General features: G+C 35.9%; 1 pseudogene; it reads left to right on the top strand.

Annotated features, from left to right (window-relative positions):
• Window positions 1-7322: 7322 nt before the first annotated feature.
• Window positions 7323-11896, top strand: LOC128038889 (uncharacterized; annotated as a pseudogene).
• The last annotated feature ends 5574 nt before the right edge of the window (window positions 11897-17470 follow it).

Below are 17470 nucleotides of genomic sequence, written 5' to 3'. Positions count from 1 at the left end.
GATGAGTGATAAAAAAGAGAGTGATTCAAAAGAAAAGAAATGAGTGATGAGATTGAAAAAAGAATTTGTTTGTAAAAGAGAGGAAGTTCGAAAATCGATGTTATTGAAACAACCATTGTTGGTTCTTTTGTACAAGGAGAGCTTGCTTGGCACTAACGAATTTGATGACAAGTTGCCCTCTTCTGTTTTGTCTGTGTTGCAGGATTTTAAAGATGTTTTCCCGGAAGAAATCCCGAGTGGGTTGCCCCTATTCATGGAATTGAACACCAAATAGACTTGGTGCCGGGTCGCTATTCTAACAATCCCCTTATCGAAGCAATCCCGAAGAGACGAAAGAACTACAAAATGATATGAGCTCGCCCATGAAGATAGGTGCCGAATCCATGGAGTTGCCTTTGGGGCCAATTACTCGAGCACGTGCCAAGAAGTTCCAAGATGCTGTAGCAAGCTATATTGCTCGATTGTGGAGTGATGGGTTGATTGCCCATAAAATGCCCAGCTCAACTAGCTTGATTCGCACCATCCTACATGATACGGGGTGGCGCGCGGACCAAGATCGAGTTGCCAAGTCACGAGAAACTCCTACGAAAGCTCTAAACGAACAGATCTGAAATTAAAACAAAGAACAAGATTAAACTAATCAGATCTGGAATTAAATCCCCAAATTCAATTAAATGAACAGAAAGACACAAAGAACGAATGAATAGATGTTTTCGTAGTTCAAGAAGACAAAATCGAACTCCAAGATCAATTCTCCACAAGTTTAATCTGCTTCAAGATCACTAAACAAAGAACGAATTAAATCAATCAGATCTTTAATAGAAAATTAGGGATTTGGGCGACAAAAGAAAAGAAAAAATTAATGAAATTGAACGAATTTGGAAGTAAAGAAAGAGTGCTAATCATCAATAACTTGAATCGCCAAGAATGCCCAAATTCCAGAGACCTAATTTCACCCAACAAGAAGAAATAAAAAAAAATGGCAAGAACCCTAAATTTTGGGGATTTTTGGATCGAATAGTTGCTGCCAATAAAAGAGATCGATTAAACGAAGAGTTCTTGGAGTTTAATCAAGGCTGAAACACAAACAAAAACAGCAAAGAAAATTAGAAGAAGAATCGGCACAAGCAATAATAAAGAAAATAAATTGAACAAAGAAGGAATTAAAGAAAAGTCCTAAGAACCCTTGAATTCCGAAAGAATTCACAAATTCCTTCAAACGGCTCTAATCTCCCCTCCAAAGAATATCGATGGCAAGAAGAAGGTTGAAGATGGCTCCCACAATCAAAAGATTGTTAAAACAACTTCTAAAGAAAACTCAAGAGAGAATTCTTGGAGAAAACCCCAAAGAAAATTCGCACTCAACAAATCAAATTTGATAGAAAAATAATAATAAGATCATTTTTACAAAGGGTGGCTGGCCAATGCTTATATAGGCCTCCAACAAATCCTAATCTCACAAGTAACTAATAAAAATTAAACCTAATTAATAAAATAACAAGATAAATTCGCCATGCACTTATATGGGTTGTTTTGGGCGAATTTTACATGTAATGCTCCTAAAGATTAAAAAATTAAATTAAACAAGTAAGATGTTTACAAATTGGGCCCTTTGACATTTTGGCCTGATTTTTTCAACTAAGTATGAAGAAAATTCTTGATTGGGCTAAATTTTGGTTATTGGACCTCGCCTTCAAGAATTTGGGCTCGTGATCCATCTCCTACCAAAATTGGGTCGTTGACGCTTGTAATGGAGATCCAATGCGTTTTGGCTGCAAGATTTGGTTTCTTGGACCAAGATTTCCAAGATTTGAAATCTTGATTTTCTTGATTCTTGAAATCTCTTGAACAAAAAAATTGGGCCAAGATTCGGTTTCTTGATTTTCTTGAAAACAAGAAAGTGAATCTTGATTTTCTTGTTCTCTCGTATGCATCTAAGGCCTTGCTAACAAGCTCTTGAATGGTCCCATTTAGTTTGGACCGCATTTGTCGGACCTTTGATCTTGTTATTGGGCCTTGTCCTCAAGAATTTGGGTTGGGCCTCTGTGACTCGTATCATTCCCCCTTCCTCAAAAAGATTAGTCCTCGAATCTGAAAAATCAAATGGGGACAAGTCAGCCACATTGAAAGATTGACATGTTTTAAAGCATTCAATCCTCTCAAATTGTTTCCACAAACCACGAATAAATCGCGAGTAATAAATTAAATGGTAAACGTAATCGTCACAAGTAGGTATTTGAAAAGGTTCACACGGTTCACGAGTTGCACAATCATACCATGCATTAATTGACGGACTATAGATTCACTCACACATGCATCATAAAATTATGAAAAACAATAATCTTTTTATCAACCATCAAAACAGATAGATCATCAATAAATAAAATAGGATATCAAGCATGTTTCGATCTAAGTGTTTTACAAAATTAAATCATCAACATGATCTTTGTCACTATCCGAGGAGTACAAAGGTGTTTCAAAAGTTTCAAGCATCTTACCTTTATAATGAGAAGAATAAGGGTCGATTTTACCTTTTCCATTTAATACAAACCTTCGCTCATCGGGGGCATAGTGTAGTCGAAACTTCGTTGTTGAGTTAACCTTTGTCAAATGCAACTCAAACTTCATGTATAACCACAGAAACTTAGATTTTGCTTGTTTACATTTGATGCACTTAGAACATACCTTTTCGACATCCTTCTTCATATGTGGCCAATGGAAGTGTTCTATCCCACGTAAAGGTGGTAAACCTTTAGGGGACTCACTAAAAACATCCACATAATCCTGCAAAAGACATTGAAACACACTAGGCAAATATCCATTAATGTTAGATAGAGATAAATAGTTTTGCCTAAACCTCACAAGGATACAAGGTTGTTTATTGAGTAGGGCTCTCCGCACATCTTTTTTTGTTGTAATCAATTTTTTCTCTCTAGTTTTTCCACTTGCGGATTCACTCACCTTTGGGCCATTTAAATTTTGACTTTTTTCACTACTAGCCTCTTTTCTCTCTGTCTTTTTTATTTTTCCTTTCTCCTCACCCCTCACAAAATTTCATCATTTTAATTGATCTTTATATACATCATTGGGATTTAAAGGAGCAAGAGTGAATTTTCGGCCTTTAAACACAAGAGAGTATCTATTGAGCTTGCCTTGGTGTGTAACATCACGATCAAATTGCCAAGGCCGTCCAAGGAGCAAGTGTGCCACATGCATTGGGACCACATCACACCATACCTCATCCTCGTAATTCCCGAGCTTAAAAGTGATCAAGGACTGTTTTGTAACCTTAACTTCGAGCATTCATTAAGCCACTTGAAGGTGATACTGCTTAGGGTGCTCGATACAAGGTAACTTTAAGGAATCCACCAAATAACGCTAACTACATTTGAACAACTCCACTATCAATCATAAGTGAACATAAGTTACCTTTTATAAAACACCTAGAATGGAAAATATTGGTCCTTTGGTTATCACAATCGTCTCCCACTTGGATGTTAAAGGTGCGGCGGAGCATCTTATTATTATTATTTTTTGGACTACCTGCAAAACAAACACTCAACACTCAAAAGAAAAATTAGCAAACCTCACCGTTAATCACTCAAAAAGAAAAATTCAAATTCTCAATGAGGTAGAATTCAATCTTGTGAGTTCTTTATCGGAGTTTATATCAACCAATTAGAGAGTGTGAACCAAACTACCAAAGAATCCTAATTTGCACTAGGATGCCAAAAACTGACGAGACACCAATTGATTTGTGTTGCACCGAGGAAGGATTGTGCACACGTTTAAATCCTACTAACACAAGAAACAAGAAGGTGTTAGATATTGTAAAGGAGAATAAAAAGCAAACAAATGAAAACCTACAGCTAAGAATCAATAAAAATTGTTGAAAACAGAAAACCCGAAAAACTGCAGAGTAACTTGACAACTTCGTTCGAGGTGTTCCCGATCTCAAAAAATCATGAAAATAAATCTGGAATGTCCTTAAATATTTAATTTTTGATCTGGAAAGTTTGGGCACTAAACTCAACCCGCTGAATATTTTTTTTAAATTTTTATTGGATTTCGTCTTTTTTCAATTTTTTGACTTTTTTGACTGATTTTTTTGCGGGAATAATTTTTTTATATTCAATCACAGTGCCACAAATATGTATGTAAAATTTCAGATCAATTGGACAACGTTTACCCACTCAAATGAATTTTTTTTGAAAGATTTTTCTGGGTAAAACTGCTGTTTTTGCTTTAAAAAATTGAGATCAGTTTAGAAATCAACCAAGAACACCCAATGCACATTCGGCAAATTAATTATTTCTTTCTAGAAATTTCTAGCATATTCATGGCTGAATTCTTAGCCATTAAGTTGCCCATTCGGCTAGCTTAGTCTTTGCCTATAAATAGCTTACTTGTTTATTGTAAAAGGTTACAGAATTTGATCAATTAAAACTTAATAGAACTCCATATAGGTAACGGGTCAAGGTCCGCTTCTATCTTTTATCAAATTTCACCTTAAGCAATATAAGACTAGGGGCAATACTTTTTAGTATTGAATCATTCTTAAAGTTTGAGTTCTTTATCCATTTCCATTTATCTATCATCTTTGTAACTTAATTCTTTGTTAAACCGAACCTATCTTTCATCAAACCAAAACCCATCCTTTGAACCCATTTTGCCTACCTTTCGCTTATAAAACATTCAAACTCCATCTATCTACAAATTTGAACGAGCTTCTCGTCGACGATCGGGCATCTTAAGTGAACCCGACTCAATCAACCGGGCCGGATCACATCATTTGGTATCAGAGCTACTAAAACGAGGAGTGCCGACATTCGTATCAAGCTCGGAGTAGGTTCGTAACGTAAAAAGAAAGTCAAAAAAATCAAAAAAAAAATTTGAGTTGGAATTTAATTTTTTTCCTTCCTTGTATTTAGTTTACTATTGTATTGGATTTAAAAAAAAAGAAGAAAGAAAAAAAAGTGAAAAGTCTTGCGAGTTTTTATCATTATCACTTATTACTCCGATCATCAAGTTTCCCTTCCTACCATTATTTACCCATCCCAATGCCACACTTTAAACCAATTTTCTTCTTTGTTCAGCCTACGCTACACCCGACATTATCCCTTGTAACCCATTTTGAAACCAACCCTCAAGCAGCAAATTAAGTCTATCGAGATGAATTACGAATTTGTGAGACGAGGTCGAGTGGTAAAAGGCAAGAGAGCGTGAGTTCATTCGAAACAAAAAGCCTAAAAGAGAGTTCAAACACGAGAGTGAGTGAATTTTTCTTTTTGAGCGAACTTGAGAGATTTGTGGTGAGAATTATTTTTCTTTCTAATTTATCTTTTGTTTTCTAACATTTTGATGCAACCTTAGCCCGGGAAATTACTACCAAATCCATTGAGCTGCCACGAGGACCAATAACTCAATCACGAGCTAAGAGATTTCGAAATGTAATAGCAAGCTACGTGGAACGAGCTTGGGAAGAGGGAGTGGCCGAATTTGATAGTCGTGCTTCAAACCGTTCAAAAGGCGTTACTTGCAATTTATTGCAAGCTGAATTTGTTTCTTTTAATTAACTTGTTTTAGTTTAATAAATAAGTTGCTGATCAATTAATTTAACTTATCTTAAAGTTTTAATACATGAGTTAGTTATTGAACTTTATTAAATAAGATGCTTCTTAATTGATCTAGTTCCTAGGATTATTTATTGATGCATAAATTAAGTTCTTTAAATTATGCTTCTTTAATTAAACTAGTTGCTGGAATAATTATTGCATATATGTTTTAGTTCATTTATTTAAGTAAGTTTAAAATGTGTTATGATTAATAAGTGTTTTAATGTGTTTAATAAACTCATTTTAATGTGTTTATTGCAGGTGACTTTTAGCTTATAGTGGTTACAATTCAAGGTCATTACACATTTAATAAGTGGTCGTTCAAGTTCTTTTGAGTTACAATTAAAGGGCTGTTAAAAAAGGAGCTTAAAGATCATTAAAAGGAGTTTTTAAAGAGCATTTTATGCCCTTTAAAATTCAGCAGCAACTCTTCCACTTCCAGCCGTTTTTGGAGCTTTCAAGAGAAATTAATCAAACCTTTGAATGTCATTAAGGAGCAGGTTAAAAGATGGTGTCTATTCAGCTAGCCAAGGACAACTCAAGAGACATTTTTAAGACATTAAAGACATTCAAATTAGCTGAATTGAAATGATTTTATGGAAGGAGTTATTTGGTTCAAAGCATAAGAAAAGACATCAGTTTTTATGGCATATTAAGTGGATGTTTTTTTTTGACCATTCGGTTACTTGTTCTAGCATTATAAATAGTTGTAATCAGCCTTAGAGAGGGGACTTTTCCTGAATATAGATGTTATATTTGAATTGTGAGCTATCCAATTCTCTTTGTTCTTACGGAATTGATTTGACTTATCAAGCATAGCTTGTGGCGTCTATCTTTTCTTTGTTACCGAACTTATCACCTTTGGTGTGGCGTTCAATATACCTTTGGTTCCTATCATAGTTGATAGTGGGTCAAGGTTTCTTGCTGTTTCTTTAAACCGTTAAACACCTAAGCACCATTTTGAGATTCGGGTCAATAATTCCCTTATTTGTTGGTTCATTCTCGGTCTTAGCCAATTAATTTGTTATTGTTTCTTATCTATTTTGTTTATTACCTTTGTTTGAAGCCATTATTTCTATTTTGTTTCCTTTAAACCGAAACGATTCTATTCTGCTCAATTCACGATCGGGCATCACTAACGACTCGAATCAATCACAAAACGAGTTCGTATCAAATTGGTATCAGAGCTAGCGAATTTGGAGTAAGAATCGACATTGTCGGCAATACGGTATAGTAGTTTCTTCAAAAAAATTCGAAAAAAATTCAAAAAAAGAATTCAAAAAAAAAATGGTTTCCATTCAAACTCAAGAGATTGGATATCAAGTTGAAAAAAAAATTTCGTGAAAAAAAAATTTCGTGAAAAAAAAAGAAGAAGCTAGTTCTAAATTTTTGTTGTTGTTTGCTGCCTAAATTATAGTTATTACTACCTTCTACTATTTCGCCACATCCAACCTTTTCATTTCTTGTTTCAAGCCTACTTTCCTTTGTCCTACAATATTCTTACCAAGCCCAAACATCAAGGTTGTAAGCCGACCCACAACAACTGCTTTTTAAGTTTAAATAATTCCTAAGAACTTAGAGAGGAGGAGTGAGTGGAAAGAGGCAAGAGAGTGGTGAGTTTATTCGAGAGTATAAAATCCAAGGAAGTGAGATTTCTTTGTGAGTGGATAGTGAGATTCTTTGTTGTGAGTTCATTTTAAAAAAAATATGTCACGAAGTCTGGAAAGAAATCAAAATGTGGAAGGAGGGTTCCGTCCCGTAAGAAATGTTGGAGGAGGAGTGCCAGATCTTACCCTTCAAGCAATTATGCGAGAGATGGAGCGATTATTTGATAGAAAACTTGAACCAATTGAAGATCAATTATATCGAGTCGAGAGACGAGAACAACGTGAGATGACTCCAGAAGATGCAAGACAAGAGCGAGAACGTCCAATTCAAGATCCTTATGAAGCAAGTGGACAAGAAAGTGATCACTCATCTGCCCAAAGTGTACGACGTCGAGGCCGTCAACGACAACGAGGTCCTAGAGGTCGTGAACGACCAGATGACAATCTTAAGAATATCAAGATGACAATTCCACCATTCCAAGGTAAGAATGACCCTGAAGCTTATTTGGAGTGGGAAAAGAAGATTGAGCTTGTTTTGATTGCCACAACTATTCGAGAGTAAAAGGTGAAACTCATGGCAATTGAGTTTTCGATTATGCCATAGTGTGGTGGGACCACTTGTAACTAGTTGACGACGAAATGGTGAAAGACCCATCTCTACTTGGGGAGAAATGAAATCACCATGCGGAAAAGATTTATTCCATCATACTACCATCGAGATCTTTATCAACAACTTCAAAACCTTACTCAAGGAAATAGAAGTGTTGAAGACTATTATAAGGAGATGGAGATAGCGATGATTCGAGCTGATATCGAGGAGGATCGAGAGGCAACCATGGCTAGGTTCCTTGCGGGTTTAAACCGTGACATTGCCAACATAGTTGAACTACAACACTATGTTGAAGTGATGGACATGGTTCACATGGCGATTAAGGTTGAAAAGCAACTTAAGCGAAAAGGAGTTAGTAGACCCTATGCCAATTCTTCAATCAACAAATGGAATCAAGGAGTCAACAAACCCCTTGTTAGAACAAAAGAGCCGATCAGTAGCGCTTAAATCAAATCAACCCGTTGGAGAGACAAATCGAAATAAAATGAGCAAGCGCCAAATCGCACGAGAGACATAAGATGTTTCAAGTGTCAAGGCCGAGGGCACATAGCTAGTCAATGTCCCAATCGACGAATTATGGTGATAAGAGCGATGGAGAAGTTGAGTCGGAGGAAGAGGATGAAAATGAACACGAAATGCCATCCGATGATGAAGATTTAGAGTTGCCGATTGAAGGAGAAATTCTTGTGGTGAAGCGTAGCCTCGATATTCAAAGTGTTGAAACTGATCAACAAAGGGAGAATATTTTTCACACTCGATGCCACATTCAAGGCAAGGTATGTAGTATGATCATTGATGGTGGTAGCTGTACTAATGTAGCTAGTATTATGTTGGTGGAAAAGCAAGGTTTGGCTGCAACTAAACATCCAACTCCATACAAGTTGCAATGGCTAAATGATGGAGGTGAGCTGAAAGTAACAAAACAAGCTGTGGTGGCATTTTCTATTGGAAAGTACCAAGATGAAGTGGTGTGCGATGTAGTTCCTATGCATGCGGGACATCTACTTTTGGGACGTCCATGGCAGTTTGATAGGCGCGTGATTTATGATGGTTATACAAATCGCTATACATTCAAGCATCGAGGCAAGAATGTAACTTTAGCGCCATTGACTCCAAAGCAAGTGTACCAAGATCAATTGAAGTTGAAGGAAAAGATTGAAAAAGAGAGAGACAAGAAAATGAAAAAAGAAAGAAAAATTGAGGAGTGGAGGTAAAAGTACGAGAGGAACAAGAAAGTCAAAAGAAATTGAGAGTGGTAAAATGAGCGTATTTATGAGAGAAAAGAGATAAGAAAATCATTGTTGTTGCATCAACTGTACTTGTACTTATGTACAAGGAATGCTTATTTGATGCTAACGAACTTGATAATTCTTTACCTTTGTCTATTGTTTCATTGCTTCAGGAATTCAAAGACGTTTTCCCGGAAGATGTGCCAAGTGGATTGCCTCCTTTTCGAGGTATTGAACACCAAATAGACTTTATTCTCGGAGCTACAATTCCAAATCGACCAGCTTATCGAAGCAACCCAGAGGAAACTAAAGAGTTGCAACGACAAGTAGCGGAATTAATGGAAAAAGGCTATATACGGGAGAGTTTAAGTCCATGTGCGGTTCCCGTTCTGTTGGTGCCTAAAAAAGATGGTTCATGGAGGATGTGCGTAGATTGCCGAGCTATCAACAAAATTACCGTCAAATACCGACATCCCATTCCTAGACTTGATGATATGTTGGACGAGCTTAGTGGTGCAAAATTGTTCTCTAAGATTGATTTGAAAAGTGGCTATCATCAAATTCGTATGCGGGAGGGGGACGAGTGGAAGACTGCATTTAAGACTAAATACGGTTTGTATGAGTGGTTAGTGATGCCTTTTGGCCTCACCAATGCACCGAGTACTTTCATGAGGTTGATGAACCACGTTTTGAGGTCTTTCATTGGTTAATTTTGTGTAGTTTATGTTGACGATATTTTAATTTACAGCAAATCATTAACTGAACATCTTGAACATTTGCATGCTATTTTGAAGGTTTTACGAAAGGAAGTATTATATGCAAACCTTAAGAAATGTAACTTTTGTACTGACAAAGTTGTTTTTCTAGGTTTTGTTGTAAGTGCGAATGGACTAGAGGTGGACCAAGAGAAGATTAAAGCAATACAAGAATGGCCACGACCGAATAACATCAGCCAAGTTAGAAGTTTTCATGGCCTTGCAAGCTTCTATAGGAGGTTTGTACCGAATTTTAGCACTCTTGCTGCCCCATTAACCGGTATTATCAAAAAAAATTCACCTTTTATTTGGTCTGATGAACAAGAATCTGCTTTTGTTAAAATCAAAGATTGCTTGACTAATGCTCCACTTTTATGTTTGCCGAATTTTAACAAAATTTTCGAGGTAGAATGTGATGCTTCTGGAATAGGAATAGGTGCGGTTTTAACGCAAGATGGGCGACCGGTGGCTTATTTTAGCGAGAAACTTAATGGAGCTACGCTCAATTATCCCACCTATGACAAAGAAATGTACGCATTGATACGTGCATTAGAAACATGGCAGCATTACATTTGGCCTAAGGAGTTCGTTATACACACGGACCATGAGGCTTTGAACCATTTGAAAGGGCAAACTAAGCTTAACAAACGACATGCAAAATGGGTAGAATTCTTAGAATCCTTTCCATATGTGGTTAAGTATAAGCAAGGTAAGGAAAATATCGTTGCAGATGCTTTATCGCGAAGGTATGCTCTTTTAAATTATTTGGATGTTAAGTTACTTGGTTTTGCTTATTTAAAGGAATTTATATGCTGATGATTCTGATTTTGGAGAAGTTTACAAGTTATGTGTGCAAGGTGCGTATGACAGGTACTATCAGCAAGATGGATTCCTATTTCGAGAAAATAAGTTGTGCATACCCCAAGGATCAACTAGAAATTTGCTGGTTCATGAAGCACATAGTGGGGGTTTAATGGGACATTTTGGTATTTCCAAAACTTTGGCCGTTCTTGAAGAACACTTTTATTGGCCAAAGATGAAACGAGATGTGGCTAAAGTGTGCAATCGCTGTATTGTTTGCAAGAAGGCGAAATCAAGGGTCCAGCCACATGGACTCTATACTCCATTACCGATCCCAGAAATGCCATGGATGGATATTTCTATGAACTTTGTTTTGGATCTTCCTAGAACAAAGAATGGCAAAGATTCTGTGTTTGTTGCAGTTGATCGGTTTTCAAAAATGGCTCATTTCATTGCATGTAACAAAACTGATGATGCTTTAAATGTTGCCAATCTATTTTTTAGGGAGATTGTACGATTGCATGGAATTCCAAGAACCATTGTTTCGGATCGAGACACTAAATTTCTCAGCCACTTTTGGAGGACTTTATGGGGAAAGATTGGAACTAAGCTATTATTTTCCACAACAAGTCATCCCCAAACTGATGGCCAAACAGAGGTTGTTAATAGAGTTCTGTCAACACTACTGCGGGCCATTATACGTAAGAATTTAAAAACTTGGGAGGAGTGTCTACCTCACATTGAATTTGCATACAATCGATCGGTACATTCAGCTACCAAGTTTTCACCATTTGAGGTAGTGTATGGATTTAATCCCTTAACTCCATTGGATTTATTGCCTTTACCTTTTGATAAATTGGTGCATGTAGATGGAAAGAAAAAGGCAGATTTTGTGAAACAATTACATCAGCGAGTTAGGGATAATATTGAACGAAGAACGGAGTAATATGCACATCAAGTTAACAAGGGCCGTAAACGAGTAATATTTGAACCTGGTGATTGGGTTTGGATTCACATGTGCAAGGAGAGATTTCCCGTTTAAAGACGATCCAAACTATTACCACGAGGAGATGAACCTTTTCAAGTCTTGGAGAGAATTAATGATAACGCTTATAAGTTAGATTTACCTGGTGAGTATGGGGTTAGTGCTACTTTTAATGTTGCTGATTTATCTCTTTTCGATGTAGGTGACGATTTGGGAGCAAATCGCCTCGAAAAGGGGGGGAATGATGCAACCTTAGCCCGGGAAATTACTACCGAATCCATTGAGCTGCCATGAGGACCAATAACTCGATCACGAGCTAAGAGATTTCGAAATGTAATAGCAAGCTATGTGGAACGAGCTTGGGAAGAGGGAGTGGCCGAATTTGATAGTCGTGCTTCAAACCGTTCAAAAGGCGTTACTTGCAATTTATTGCAAGCTGAATTTGTTTCTTTTAATTAACTTGTTTTAGTTTAATAAATAAGTTGCTGATCAATTAATTTAACTTATCTTAAAGTTTTAATACATGAGTTAGTTATTGAACTTTATTAAATAAGATGCTTCTTAATTGATCTAGTTCCTAGGATTATTTATTGATGCATAAATTAAGTTCTTTAAATTATGCTTCTTTAATTAAACTAGTTGCTGGAATAATTATTGCATATATGTTTTAGTTCATTTATTTAAGTAAGTTTAATATGTGTTATGATTAATAAGTGTTTTAATGTGTTTAATAAACTCATTTTAATGTGTTTATTGCAGGTGACTTTTTAGCTTATAGTGGTTACAATTCAAGGCTGTTACACATTTAATAAGTGGCTGTTCAAGTTCTTTTGAGTTACAATTAAAGGGGCTATTAAAAAAAGGAGCTTAAAGATCATTAAAAGGAGTTTTTAAAGAGCATTTTATGCCCTTTAAAATTCAGCAGCAACTCTTCCACTTCCAGCCGTTTTTGGAGCTTTCAAGAGAAATTAATAAGCCTTTGAATGTCATTAAGGAGCAGGTTAAAAGATGGTGTCTATTCAGCTAGCCAAGGACAACTCAAGAGACATTTTTAAGACATTAAAGACATTCAAATCATCTGAATTGAAATGATTTTATGGAAGGAGTTATTTGGTTCAAAGCATAAGAAAAGACATCAGTTTTTATGGCACATTAAGTGGATGTTTTTTTTTACCATTCGGTTACCTTGTTCTAGCATTATAAATAGTTGTAATCAGCCTTAGAGAGGGGACTTTTGTTGAATATAGATGTTATATTTGAATTGTGAGCTATCCAATTCTTTTTGTTCTTACGGAATTGATTTGACTTATCAAGCATAGCTTGTGGCGTCTATCTTTTCTTTGTTTACCGAACTTATCACCTTTGGTGTGGCATTCAATATACCTTTGGTTCCTATCATAGTTGATAGTGGGTCAAGGTTTCTTGCTGTTTCTTTAAACCGTTAAACACCTAAGCACCATTTTGAGATTCGGGTCAACAATTCCCTTATTTGTTGGTTCATTCTCGGTCTTAGCTAATTAATTTGTTATTGTTTCCTATCTATTTTGTTTATTACCTTTGTTTGAAGCCATTATTTCTATTTTGTTTCCTTTAAACCGAAACGATTCTATTCTACTCAATTCACGATCGGGCATCACTAACGACTCGAATCAATCACGAAACGAGTTCGTATCACATTTTGTTGAAACATGTCCGAAGAATTTTTTGAATGTGAATTCCAAGTATGGAAGCGAGAAATGCAAAGGATAATACGATCTGAATTCCGACGAATACAAAAAGGAGAACTCCAAGTAATATCCGACAAAGATAAAGAAGATTTGACACCTGTTAACATTGACATCAAAATGAGTTCAAGTCTTCAACAATTGGAGAACGAACCGCAACATAAGAATCTGTTTCATACTCGATGCCGAGTCCACGATAAAATTTGTTGCATCATTGTTAATGGTGACATTAGTTCAAATGTGGCCAAGACTAGAATGGTGGAAAAACTTGGCTTACTCGTTACCAAGCATCCCCAACCTTATAAGTCATGTGGTTTAACGACAAAGGTGAATTTGAAGTTACTCAACAAGTGCGTGTTGCATATTCCATCGGCAGATACCAAGACGAAGTCGTTTGTGATGTGGTACCTATTCAAGCTTGCCATTTGTTGTTTGGGAGCACCATGGCAATTGGATCACAAGGTCACTCACGATGAACGTACCAATAGGTATTCCTTCAAGCATCAAGGAAGGAAAATCACCTTAGCACCGCCACACCGGAACAAGTCCATGAGGACCAAATCAAATTGAAAATTTTGGTTGTAAAAGATTTTGAGCGAGAAAAGAATAAAGAAAATGAAAATGAAAGAAATGAAAAGAAAAATATGAAAATGAGATTTCAAAATAAAAGAGAGTGAAAAGCAAAAGAGATTGAAAAAGAAATTGAAAGAGAAGAAAAGAAAGAGTGGAAAAAGAAATTGAAAGAGAGCTTGAAAAGAAATCGAGTGGAAAAGAAAAGAGTTCGCAAAAGAAACGAGTGAAGAAAGCAAGCAAGAAAAAGTAAGGAAAATTTTGCTAACCCTGTTTGAGTTTGCCTTTTGATTCTTCTTCGCTTCAGTTTGCAAAATTTCACCCACGAACTGGTTCCAACTTCATTATCTTTCGACATACGACGTTTTCAATTAATTGAAAAAGGTAAGTTGGATGTTGTGAATAATTTTCAAACTTTCGAAGGTAAGTCAAGTAAGAATCTTTTTGGTCTTCATTATGATTGTGATTTGTTTTCTATCGATCAATTCGCCATTTTGTTGGTCTTAGAAAGCCCATTCAAACATTTGTTTTGTTGTTTAACCTTGGATCGAAATGTTGATTTTTCCTTGAAAGGAGTCTTGCAATGTTCTAATCATCATTTGTTTCCTACTGATTTCCATCACGATCAATTGCAAGATATCATTCTTCCAATGTCTCAAGGTAAGCAAGGTATGAATGTTGAAAATTTTAAAGCACCTCTGCCTTTTTCGATTGTTGGTGGACACATTGTTGATGATTTGGTCTTTAGAAAAAATCTAAACTTTGACGTGGCTACTTGTCATTCTTTGATTGTCGATGATCCATTTGTTTTTCGATGATAAGAAGATTCTTGTTTTGCAAAATATTATTTTCTTCATGGTATTGGTTGTTTATCTTTAACTAGCAATGGAATGCATGTTTTGGATGCTCGAGATGAAAGTCCGTATAAATTGTTTATTCTAACCGATCCTGTTGAAAAGGAATGGAAATATATTGTTGAGTATGGCATCGCAAGATTTTGATGAAGAACGAATAAAACAAAGACCAACAAAATATGGAATTGTGTGATCAAAAGTCGACATATCATCTGTTTGGTTGTATTGATCATGTGAATTATCTAATTTGTGGTGTGAAATTTCCATGTTTTCGTAAATATTTTCGAACAAAATTTAAAGGGTTTGCTTGTTTGAATTTGAGTATGCTAACACCCTCGTTGCCATTTGGATCGAGTAGTCAAAATCATTTGTTTAATCTCGAGTTTGTTATTATGAATCATCCATGAAAGAAAGCAAGCATCGTAAATTTTGTTTGAATGAATGTAAACAATCTTTGTTTGTATGATGCTTTGTCTTTAAGTTTGAAAATGAGACATGTGAATCTTGTTGGTTTGTTAAGTCAAAATCAAAATTTTGTTCCGGAGGTTGTTCTCAATGTGGTCTAAAAGATCCGAACATGTTTTGCATGATAATGATTTTGAGTTGCTTAGTGTTCTTTCTATGAAGTCTCACATGAAATTGCCAAATCAAATTGAAATGGCAAGAGAAAATTTTGTTTTGACCCGGAGATTATTATTCTTTGTTCTTGTTAAAAGGGCTTGGATTTTGTAATTCTGACCTTCAAGATTATGCCTTTCGATTGTTTTGTGATTTAGGTTTGTTTCTATCGAAAAAAACGGTAAGAACAATTTCTATTTTTGACCTCGGTATTGGTTTATTTGTTCAATTGCGAATCAAATTTTGAAAGTTCCTTTGTGCTTAACCTTCATCGTGTTACTAATTCGTTCTATTCTTTTATAGGTAACGATGTGAGGTGGTGATGTGATCCGCCCGTTGATTGAGTCGGGTTCACTTAAGATGCCCGATCGTCGACGAGAAGCTCGTTCAAATTTGTAGATAGATGGAGTTTGAATGTTTTATAAGCGAAAGGTAGGCAAAATGGGTTCAAAGGATGGGTTTTGGTTTGATGAAAGATAGGTTCGGTTTAACAAAGAATTAAGTTACAAAGATGATAGATAAATGGAAATGGATAAAGAACTCAAACTTTAAGAATGATTCAATACTAAAAGTATTGCCCCTAGTCTTATATTGCTTAAGGTGAAATTTGATAAAAGATAGGAGCGGACCTTGACCCGTTACCTATATGGAGGTAAGAACCAAAGGTATAATAATATGGTTGAACGCCACACCGGTTCGGTGATAAGTTCAATGGAGTTCGGATTGACGCCACTAGCAAGCTAGATAAGTCGCTTCGAGACTCGAACGAAAGAAGAGAGGAGGTAACCTCACAAGAACAAAGTTCTATTAAGTTTTAATTGATCAAATTCTGTAACCTTTTACAATAAACAAGTAAGCTATTTATAGGCAAAGACTAAGCTAGCCGAATGGGCAACTTAACGGCTAAGAATTCGGCCATGAATATGCTAGAAATTTCTAGAAAGAAATAATTAATTTGATGAATGTGCATGAATGAAGCATTAAAAATTCGGTTCATGTTTGGAGATGATGCATGGATTGACCGAATCATCATGTTGCTTCACTAGATGCATTCATGCATCCTTAGCCTTGAAGAATCTCCATAATTCCATGAATGTGCAGCCCTTTAATGATCCTACGTCTCCCTTGGCTGAATGAGGCATTAATGTGCCTAAAATACTTGAATGGTCATCTTGAAAATGCATGAATCATGCATGAAACGTCCCATGTACTTTCCCCCATAAATATGATCCATGAATCTTCAAATACATGAACTTGCAGCAACTCCCTCTTGCATGAACGTCCCAAATGCATGTGCTACTTTAAATGCCATCCATTGAACCTCAATTGTGCATGCACACTCCCATACATTGCACCAATCCGTTCATGAACCTGTAGCAAATAACATCAGCAAGTTAAATGTATTTCAGACACATTAAATTAGCAGCATATGAACTCAATAATTTACACATTAAATTCGGCCATACATATTAACAAATTCAGACATATTTAAAACATCATAATTAATTAAGTATTTAATTTAGATATAATTAAAACACTTAATTAATTATTTGTCCAGATTTTAACAAATCAATTAACTTAAAATAAACAACTAATTCAACTAAAGACAAATTAAATGGTTTATTTCAGCAAAATAAATGCAAACTAAAGAAAGCTAAAATAAGCTCATTGGGTTAAAATTGAGCTGAATTGATCTCGAATGAGTGACTTGAGCTCAAGTGAGTGGAAATGAGCTAAACAGAGCTCAACGAGAAGAAAATGAACTAATTCAGCTCACATGGATTTGCAAACAATGCTTAGGAAGCTGGTCCAAAAGTGTGTCCGAGGCGTGCTCGTATCATCCCTTCCCTCTTTAAAGCGATTTGTCCCCAAATCGGGCCATTTGCTCGCGAAAAATCGTTCAAGATTTTGATAGCCACAAATGGCTTGGATCGAAAGAAGCTCATTCGCATGCCCTCCCTCTTTAGAAGGGTACCACCTCACATCGTTACCTATAAAAGAATAGAACGAATTAGTAACACGGTGAAGGTTAAGCACAAAGGAACTTTCCAAAATTTGATTCACAATTCGAACAAATAAATCGATACCAGGGTCAAAAATAG

The sequence above is a fragment of the Gossypium raimondii genome, unplaced genomic scaffold, assembly GCF_025698545.1.
Source record: "Gossypium raimondii isolate GPD5lz unplaced genomic scaffold, ASM2569854v1 Contig00327, whole genome shotgun sequence".
NCBI lineage: Eukaryota > Viridiplantae > Streptophyta > Magnoliopsida > Malvales > Malvaceae > Gossypium > Gossypium raimondii.
Note: the sequence above shows the minus strand (reverse complement) of the source record. Positions and strands in the feature narration are given on the sequence as shown.